We start from the raw sequence: 11252 nt of genomic DNA on the forward strand, positions 1-11252 counted from the left end.
ATATAATGTAATTATTATTAGAAAAATATAATAATAAAGTCTATAAACAAATTAATAAAAAAAAATTAAAGATGAGAGAGATTGTACCAAAAGGTTAATGTTGTTCCAAATTTAATAAAGAAATCTAGTTATTAAAGTTCCATTTGGTAACTATTTTGTTTTTTAAAATTAAGACACTACTTCCAACCAAGCAAAAAAAAATTGAGGACTAAAAAAAAAATAGCTTTTAAAAAGTTGATATTTGTTTTTGAAATTTAACTAAGAATTCAATCATTGTACTCAAGAAAGATGCAAATCATTGCAAGAAATGTGGATGAAATATGCTTAATTTTAAAAAACAAAAACAAAAAATTAAATGGCTACCGGAAAAAGCCTAAATTTACATAAAGTTTGGGAATTTTGTGAAATATTGCTGGTAAAATATGTCAAATCTCTAAATATTTCTTTTATCATTTCATATTTGATTTATACTTTCACATTTATTTCAAATTTTAATTGATTCAATCTTTTATAACAATTATTTTTCTAAAATAAAGTTTTCTCATCCAACAATTTAAATTTGATAATTATTTTAAATGGCGAAACTACTGAAAATATTTCAAATATAGCAAAATGTCACTGTCAATAAGTGATAAACAATGATAATGATACTCAAAGTATTTATTTACCAAACACCTTAACTTGTCTTACAAATATAGAAAAAATTTATTGTCTACCAATGGTATCAGTGGTATAATTATATCACTGATAGACAGTAACATTTTGCTATTTTTATAAATAGTTGACTTATTTTGTTATACTTGAAAACAACCAATTTAAATTAAACAAAATTAGGTACAATTCAAAACATATATGTTTTCAAATAATTATATTATGCTAGTACTCAAAAATATGTTTAAAATAATATATATGGTTAAAAATAATTTTATTTGATCTTTTCCTATTCCAAAAATACCCTCATCTCTTCAAACGTGTAAAACTACTCAAACTTCACGCGTTTTCTTTCTTCGACAATCTCCATCTTTCTTTGCTCCTTCAACATTCTTCTTCTTCGATATTCAACCCTAGAACATCAAGATCCTTCGAAAATCTCCAAGATTTGAAGTTCGAGATTTCTTTTGGACTATCCACAGACAAATCCAACGACGATTTGAAAGTTGTGAAAGTTGGGGAAAATGTATTTGTATTCTTTTATTTTAAATTTTAGCATATGCTTGATTTGTTGATAATCTTCTTCCTCTTTATTATATTTTCTCAAATTTCTCCCATCTTCCTTTGTTTTGCAGCGAAAGGTAATTGTTCCTTCAGTAAGTCCCTAACTTTAAGTTGTAGATATTTTTTAAGTTTCGAGTATGATTTTTTTTCTATGGCATAAAGTAAGCCAATCATGTATATTTTTCCTTGTGCGTGACTTTTTGTCATTGTTGTATTAAACACTTATTTCTATATTTTGAAAGTTGATGTTATCGCCCTTTATTCTATTTTGCAGGTTAACTTGCTTAAATATTGCTTGCCTGACCCTTAGTTATCGATCTTTAGACTTCAAAGCTCAATGTATAGATTAAATAATGTACTTTGTTGAGAGGGTACTTACTAAACAATTTGTCACTTTTGTGTTTGTTGAAAGTTGAGTTTTGTATACAAAAGGAATAGTTGAGATTTTATTTTGTGCATGTACATGTGAAAGAGAAATATTGTTGTGATTTGTGAGGAGTGTTCATATGAAAGGTCATAATTGAACATATGGAATTTTTAGTGAATATATTGAGTTGATAAATCTTAAATCTATAATGTTTATTTAATTGACATAATTGTATTGTTGGAATACAAGGCAGAAAATGAAAATATCAATTGGGGCATTTAAATTTTTTTTAAAAAAAGACATATACTTGACAAATAAAAAACGTCAAGAGTTATCATTATGATACGTAATCAATGTTAAGAATTAATAAACTTGATATACCACCAATGTGTGTATTATCTTTCTTGACATGAAAATTGTATAAAAAAAATATTTTTCTTGACTTTTTTTGGAGTCTGGTCAAGTCATGAAACTTTTGCATTTTGATCAACATGGCTGTACTGTAAGTGGACTGGATTTATGTGTTTAAACTGACTACGACCAAAGTAGTGGCTACTTCAACCAAAAAAAGGGCGACCCCTTTTCAAACCGAAAGAAGTACCTCACCTCACTTACGAAGAAGTAGTTGGAGCTGGGCTCCGAACTATGAGAGTTTGCTTTTCTTTCATTTTCTAAGAGCGGTCTGACCCCTTATTTGATCAGACCAAAGTTATCACATTATACTTGACAGTCAAATACTCGACGCTTTTATAAACGTCAGGTATACCCTTTACTTGACATTGGAAAAACGTCAAGTAGTCTAATTTTTGTAGTAACAAAATAATGGAGATTGAAAGTTAATATAAATACATGATATTTATGATAATTAATTAAATGTATACAAAATAAGATTTAATATATGATTATTTAATTAATGTGTCAATTAATTAAATAAAGACTATTTAATTAATTAACACTAAGGGTAGAAACTTCTTGGAGCATATAAATATATCCTTATAGTTGGTAAGGAGTTTTTTTACACAAGCTTACACCTTCTCTCTATCATTTCTCTAGAAATTCTCTACCATTTTCCTCCTCAAAAATTTTTGGAGGCCACTCTTCTAAATTCTTTGGAATCCTAGAGAATAGTAAGGTAACTTTGTTGGTGGTGTTCTTCTTCTTGGAAAAGTTCAAGATCGTTGATAACAGTAGAAGAGGAAAGCTAGAGGAATCAACAAAGGTGAGTTTTGATTTATTCTCTTATTCATCTTTTCTAGCATGCTTATGTTTTTGTTTGAATGTTGATCCTACAAATGCATGTTTTATTTTGCTGTTTTTGTTTCCATAAAGAACGAATGTCTAAATATAAAGTGTTCACACGCTTTCGCGGGAATTCGATTCCTTTACTTTGTTGTTGCCATTTTAATTTGTGTTTGATTTATCTTTTTGTTTTTTGTTTTATTGAGATTTGGAGAGATGGGGAACGTAGATTCATTTGATATGAGTTTTGTTAATTTATATTTTGGCTGGAGATTGAGTAGTATTTCTTGAGTAGTTATTTTACTTCTTCTTTGCTATCTGATTATCTTTTAATTATTATTTGATACTATATAGTTTGTGATTGTCATTTGATTGTCATCTAATTGCTATCCGATTACTATTTGATACTTAGTAGTTTGTGATCTCTATTTAATTGTTATTTGATTACTTAGGTTAAACCTATGGTGATTTTGAGTATCAAGTACTTGATGGAGGTAAAACATTTTTGGTAAAGTTGAATTGCAATAGTCGTAGTTGTCGTGTTTGGGATTTGAAAGAAACACCATGCAATCATGCTCTTGTTTGTTATTCGTGAGCTTGATTTAAATTCGTATTCTTTTGTTTCAATGTATTATTTTGCTAGCACATTAGCATCAACTTATAGTGGAGTAGTTCGTCCTGTTGGTAATCATAATGAATGAAGTATTGTAGAGGTGAACGACGCAACATTACTTTTGACTGTTAAACGTCAAGGAGGAAGACCTCTGAAGTAAAAGATCCCATCAATTGGTGAATTGGAAAATCGCACAAAGTGTAGCCATTGTAAGCGTGTTGGTCATAATAAAAGAAGATGTTGAAATAAACCAGTTTGAACAATCATATTGTGTACACTAAAGATATTTTTACTATTTATTTTCATTTTCGTACAACAGTGTATTGCTTTAATAGTTTGAGTATATTAGTGGATTTTGAGTATATTTTAGTATATAAATGGCATTACTCTTGAATATATTCCCATTAGAAGGTAATCAAATTGTAAACAAAAAGCAATCAAATAGCTATACAACTATTTAACAAGTAATATACGGTAATCATATGTCAATCAGATGATTTGGAAACAGAAGCATGAAGGAAAGAAGAGCAAGTTTCAGCTTCTATGAGTGAACATTAGTTGTGTTTTCAAGTATCTTTTCTCGATAAGAATGTCATTTTTTTTATATTGAATTTTTTGCATGAAAATTATTATTATTATTCAACTAGTTTGGATAAAAAATTAACTTCGAGAGACTAAATTTAAGATTTATTGAAATTAGAAGGACTAAAATTGAACAAAAGTCCATGAACTAAAATTAAATAAAACTTCAAAGTGTTGGATCAAAAAAAGTATTTTAACCATAATAACAATAACAACTTGGTTTAAAAATATTATTTTGGTTACTTTTAAATGTATCATTATACCGGTCGTAGCAAACATAGTTCAATTGAGATACGAACATTGTAACAACCAAAAGGTATGTGGTTTGTATTCTCTTACCCTTATTGTACTAAAAAAAATATGTCACTATACTCACAACCAAAAAAAATAATATTAAACTTAGTCCATGTGGTTAGTTTGTTGTTGATTTTTTTCTAAAACAGCTTAATTTATATTAGCATTTACTTTATAATTTATGAAAATATATTAAAAAAGTTTATTTTCTTACATAAATATTATTATTTAACAATTTTTTATATAAAAAAATTAACTTTGAATGATTAAATTTAAGATTCATTAAAAATACGAAGATTAAATTTAAATAACTGAAAAATACATAAACTAAAATAAAATAGAAATTAAAAGTATCTTGGACCGACCAAAATAGCTTTATTTATTTAATTAATTATAATAATAAAACTTGAATGGACGGTAACCTAAATAGTTTCTTTTGTATTAAAATAATAATATTCTAATAAACCAAACATCATCGATTTGGGCATTTGGTCTAGTGGTATGATTCTCGCTTAGGGTGCGAGAGGTCCCGAGTTCAATTCTCGGAATGCCCCTTTATTTTCCTTTATTTTTTAAAATTTATTTTATTGCGTCATCGGTATTTATTTATTATATATTATTTTTTGGAAAGGTGGAAAAATAGTTTTAATGGGAAAATGATTGGGAAATTAATAATCATTCGGGTTTTTAAAGTAAAATTTACCTCTACTAAAAACTAAAGAAATATAAGGTAAAATTTACTTATGCTTCCATCCATAAGTTTTATATTTTTGTCATTCACTTTTTGTTACTATTTTCTAAAATCAAAGTTAAGTTTTGGAGTTTTTTTAAAGAAAAAAAAATTTACTTTTTTTTTTTTAAAAAAAATTGTTTTTGTTTTTACAATTTGAAAAATATATAAGAGAAATGGTGAGAAAATAAGTATAAATTTCAAAAACCAAAAACTAAAAATGAAGATCTCATTTGCTAATCATTTACTTTTTATTTTTCGTTTCTTGAAAATTAAGCTTATAAACACATCTTGCATCTCTATATTTATTGCTTTGTTATATACTTTTTAATAATTTTGAAAACTAAAAAAATTGTTTTTACAAATTTGTTTTTGTTTTTAGAATTTAGCTAAGAATTTAACTTTTATATTTAAGAAAGATGCAAACCATGATAAAAAGAAAGAAAGAGAGAGAATAAGGTTACTTTTCAAAAATTGAAATGGTTAGAGCGAAATCATTATCAAAAGAAGTTTTTTTTTTTTTTTTTGGGGGATTTTCAACCATAAATATGTCTTGATTTTCATCTACATTTCATATATATATATATAATAGATTTATTTCAAATATCTACGATGTTATAATAGACTTAAGTTTGTTATATAATATATATCCTATATTATAATTTTGGTCTCATTTCTATTAAAATATATATCCCATTTACTTTATCACATCTATCCATGTATATTTGGTCATTTTGCAAATATATGTCCCATATTATATAATAATGTTATGACAGATTGTAAAATTCATCCTTGAAGTATGATAATTATTTCAATTTTCGCCGAGTTAAGATATTTGTTTGAAGAAGTTTCATGGTAGCTGAATAATTTTGGGAATATAACCCACCATAACATATCCCTCAAATTTAGAGATATATAACATGTATTTTTATTAAGGAATAAAACAAAAAATAGTTAAATAGATAATACTCATTAATGATGATATATTTAGTAACTAACTATTAATAAAAAAAAACTCTCTAAATAATTAATATTAAATTCATTTTGATCTCCTTTAGTATTTTAATTAATACTATAAAAATTAAATAAGAGAGAATGTACTACAAAGTAAATTTGGTCCAAAATATTTACAGAAATCTAATTATGAAATATGGATCAAGTTTAGACTACTTATGAAATATTATCGGATTGGTATTTAAATCTTTCTATTATTTAGTTCTAAGTTTTAATTTAAAATCTAAGTTTTAATTTAAAAGTCATGTCAACATTTAAATGACATATAAAATAATAAACTTCAATTACTTAGGGACCTTTTAAATTATCCAGTGATTAACCTCCTATCACTTATGAAATCTACAAGTGGCAATGTATTAGTAATAAATTCATAGACTTCTATATCAACACTAGATTTATCGGTGATAGACATCAATTGGATTTGTTGAACATTTTTATGGATCGGACGTAATTTGTGCTTTTTTTTTTTTTTTACATTGTGCTATAGCTCTTTATCACTTTGAGTATAGTTGCTATATTTATAGTTGTACTAGAAACCATTTGATGAATAGGTCTAGGCGAAATGTTACTTTAAATTGATTGTGTTTTTCATAGAACAATGACAGAAAACAGGAAAAAAAAAACACTTGTGGAAGACATCATTTTTGCTCAGTCTAAAATTCCCTCGATCCATGTGGCAGAGGACGATGTAACTCGAGCACAGGTGGTGAGAGAATATCATTTGGTAATTATTTTATTTTATTTTTTAAAGTTAAACTTATAATACTATTTCTTAGATTAAGTGATAAAATAGGATGATTTTGAAAAAAAAATGTAAAAAAACTGGTTGTGTGGAAACTCTTTGTAAAAATAGAGGTAATTTATTTATCTTATTAGGTTCAGTATAGGAAGTACAAATACTTTTAATTGTGCAGAGAATCGACATTTGATACGTATTAGATACAAATATATATAGATACGTGACAGATACATGTTTGATATTACGGGGACGTCCAGATACGTAGCAAATATGTGATTTGAAGTATCTGATTTTTTAATTTTCAGATACGAGTATATGCTTTCAGATACGTGAAAGGGATACGTTGAGTTTTTTTTTTTTTTTTTTTTCAAATTTATGTCCAATTACTTAAAAAATCCAACCGACAACCCATTTTATTTAAGTGCAAGTTTCGGAATGATTTTTAAATCATCAAAAATCACTTTTTTCATTTTTAAAATCACTAAAAAAAACACGCTTTTAATTACTCAAAATTAATTTAGTTTTCAATTTCACTTGTAATTGCAATTTTCATGTCATCAAAATTAGTTTTGAAGGATTAAACATATTTTACGTTGATTTTGAAATTGACAAAAGTGATTTTAACCATTTTAAAATCACTCTCAAACATAAAAATCCACTTAAATTGAGCAATCCAAAACAAAATAAATAACAAAAAATGATAAAAACATAAAAAGTTAAAAGAAAAAACCGGAAACGGAATAAATTCTTCATTCTTCTATTATCTCTCATTATTAAATCATGATTCACACCTCCTTTCATCCTCGACTTCATTCTTCAATCTTCATCATCTACTGTTTTAATCTAACTTGAAATAAGTATTATAACAATCAATAGGGCATTATCGTGTATATATATACCCACATAATAATGTATCTTCAACGTATCCGTATCTTAGTATTTTAGAAATTAACATATCGTCATATCATATTGTATCCTGTATCCGTATTTGTACTTCTTAGGGTTCAGTCTTTACAAGAAAGTGAAATCTAAATATTTTGGCCTCGTTTGGTAATCATTTGGTTTTTTTAGTTTTAGTTTTGAAAATTAAGCCTATATATCTTACTTTCACCTTCAAATTTATTTCTTAGTTATCTACTTTTTTACCAATGGTTTAAAAAATCAAAAATTGAAACTAAAAGAAATAAAAAAGGGAAAAAATAGGTTTATTTATTTTTATTTAAAAAACAAAAAACAAAATGCTTACTGACCAATGTTTATTATTATTTTTTAAAAAACTTCTTTGCATCCCGTCTTTATAGGGGATGGAAATTGGGAAAATTAAGAGAATATTGTCCTTTTAGAAACTATTTAGGAAAATATTGTTGTTTTCAAACTATTTGTAAAAATATTGTTGTTGTTTTTTTTTAAATAAGTCGAGGGTTGAAATTTTGACCTAGATAGGATTATTATTGAATCTGTTTAATTATCATTATGGAGACCTTCCTCTATCAAAAGATCGTATTTCTAAATTTTCATAAGGTCCCCCTAGAATTCCTTCCAAAGCTTGTTGAATAATTTTTACGGATTCTGTCATCTCAGTAAGTCTGACTAAATAACGAGCTAATGAATCTCCTTCTTTTTGCCACTGAACTTCCCAATCAAATTCGAAAGCGAGATTATGAGAGAGAGCGAGATTGTGAGAGAGAGCAAGATTTTGAGAGCGAGAGCGAGATTTTGAGTGTGAGCGAGAGTGAGAATACCGTACAAATTTTCTTTTTTTCTTTTTTAATTATTACACATTCCACCTTCTTCTTTCTTTCTTTCTTTTTTTTTTTTTTTATTTTCCATTTTATAAAAACAATTTCTAAAAATATTTTATTATTTTATTTAAACTCTAAAAAGAATAAATTAAAAAATAATAACTCAAAAAATTAAAAAAATGTAAATTAAATATCTCATTTATATAAAAAATATACAAAAATCAATGTGTCCCACAAGGCGGACGTCGTTCATTTTCGAGCTGGTTGTCGTTGTCGATTCGAACTTGAGGTTGATCGGGTTCTTCTTGATGTTGCTCTGGTACCTCTACAGGCGCTTCATAATATAATAAATATTCATTTATGCTCTCCCACGACCCCAACATGTCCATGCAACGTATAAAGATGAAGGACCAGCTCTGAGTCATAATGTCCTGAAACCAAATGTTGGCATCATCATCATCGAACTAACATAATCAGTTTGACTTTGCGTCTGCATCATAGGGGGAAACTCTTTCCATATTATGTGCAACCTCATTCAAACTCATCCTTTTCCCGAACAGGTCCTCTAACGTCTAACGAGCTGGTGGAGGAACAATAGGTATATCATATATATAATGAATTTCCTCCATATAGCTTTGGTTTGTCACTACATATAGTAAGATCCTGGTTCGGATCATTCGCAACTTCACGGAGTCTTCTGTTGTTCGATCTCTGTGAAATTATAAAACAATTAGACAATATTTAAAATAAATTTAAATTAAAAATAATTAGATAATATTCAATTCAATCTACCAATGACCCAAGCAGCTGCTCCGGATGAGTGACGAGCGTCTTGTGATATTATTTTATACCAATGAACTATATTCTGGAGTGACATCTGTATCAAACTGTTCAAGAGAAACCCCCACTGCAATATAACCTTGCACGATAGTGCCATCGCACTAGCAAATGTGCAACTTTTTCGGACCCAATCTCTATCCTTAGGTTAATATCATGCAGTAACGGTTCCAATATTACATAGGCCGATGGATATCCTGCGAAAACGCGAATTGTCTTCATCACCCTGTTTAGGAAGATGCCACTCACGAATGTGAACCACATATGAAAGGGACTCATCGTACACGTTATATATTTTACATTCCGACAAAAATCAGGCAAAGTATGCATAATAATTTGGTACGGCTCCCAAATAACTGAAACACAAAATATTATATTAGAGAAGTATTAAAGACAAATAAATAAAAATGTGAATAAAATATCAATTAGGTTTTAAGTGGTAATGTACCTGTCAGGTTGAAGTAAGATAAACATGTATCTATACTGGTTGAACTACATGTAAATGCGCGGTCCCTAGTCACGGTACACAAATTTGTCCTTGAAAACCTAACGAGAACCATAGGGCTCGTCAATCTAACCTGAGCATCAAATTAACATGATGTAGCTTGAGGCCAATTTGTTGGAAATCACTCCTAACCTATAGTTGCAAAATATGAGAGGCCCAGCCTATCTCTTGAACCTCAGATCTTGTTGCTTTGCATAGTTGTCTATCAACCTATGCCAAACATGCTCCACCCCACAAAATACCTGACCCGCATCATGGAGGTTTAAGCTATACAGTGGCAGGAACATCAGTGAACAAAATGACTTGAATTTATCTGAAAACAGACATTCCCCATCAAATTTGTAGTATATATGCTCGCGCATATCTTAAGACGGTTTCCTCGTCTGCATCATTGTGAGTCTCACAAAAATTGTGTTCTACACCATATTAAACTTAACCTCGATCCTTTAACTTGTCGACAGGTGCGGTCGCACCGAGGTATGTTGTACAAACTTCTAACCAGTCACGTACAATCACTCCGATGACCGAATCACCGTCAACAGTAACTCCAACAACACTTCTATGTCTTGTAGAGTGATAGTGCACTCTATGGAAAATGTATGCGTCTCAAGGTCTCGCATCTCTCCGACCAAGGCTGTGATCAGAATGCCAGTCCAATTGAAGATAAATCCTATATCTGGAAAACCCCATAGAATCCAAAATGTGCGCAGTATGTGGTAGTATTCGAGGGTGAGCGGAGATAATCTGTTAGAGAACTCTCTCTGAACGTCTCGCAATGAAATATTTCTCCAGCATACGATCTCGTCATACAACATAAAATGGATGAAATGAAATGGACTGTCGTACAAAAACTATCACAAGGTCTTGGGGTTTAAAGCACGATCTGAAAAAAAAAATATTAAAATTGACTATAATATGAATAGTAGAGAAAGGTATGAGGGTAAAGAATAATGTAAAAAACTCACGCATTGAAGAATGTTATCTCTTTTCTCGAAAAAACTCACGCTCCAATGCAATCCCTTATTTCTTCTCTTCTTTTCTCCGAAAATAGTTCACAGCATTTGAAGAATGTGTTATTTGAGCAAGAGCATTTATAGGCAACATTCGAGCTCCTTTGAGGACTCCATTTATGCACTCTATAAAATTTGGTCGTCATCCCACCCATATTCTGAATCCTCTCCATCATATGCTTGAGTCCATTGCTCTAAACTAATGTTGTCAAAAAACTCAGACAGCTCCGATTTATTCCTTTGATATCTTCAATTGCTTTGTTGAACTTTCGAATTTGAAAATTGACACCGTGGCATGATAAACATAATTTTTCAATGAATTAAATTTATACTTTTTATTGAAGTTGTTGACGATATATCGAAGC

The 11252-nt window shown here is 28.8% G+C and overlaps 1 non-coding gene across 1 annotated transcript; it reads left to right on the forward strand.

The window, feature by feature from the left end:
* Window positions 1-4792: 4792 nt before the first annotated feature.
* On the forward strand, window positions 4793-4864 carry TRNAP-AGG. The gene has a single exon. It is a non-coding gene; the product is annotated as a tRNA-Pro (tRNA).
* Window positions 4865-11252: the final 6388 nt, after the last annotated feature.

The sequence above is a fragment of the Benincasa hispida genome, chromosome 6 (assembly GCF_009727055.1).
Source record: "Benincasa hispida cultivar B227 chromosome 6, ASM972705v1, whole genome shotgun sequence".
NCBI classification, from domain to species: domain Eukaryota; kingdom Viridiplantae; phylum Streptophyta; class Magnoliopsida; order Cucurbitales; family Cucurbitaceae; genus Benincasa; species Benincasa hispida.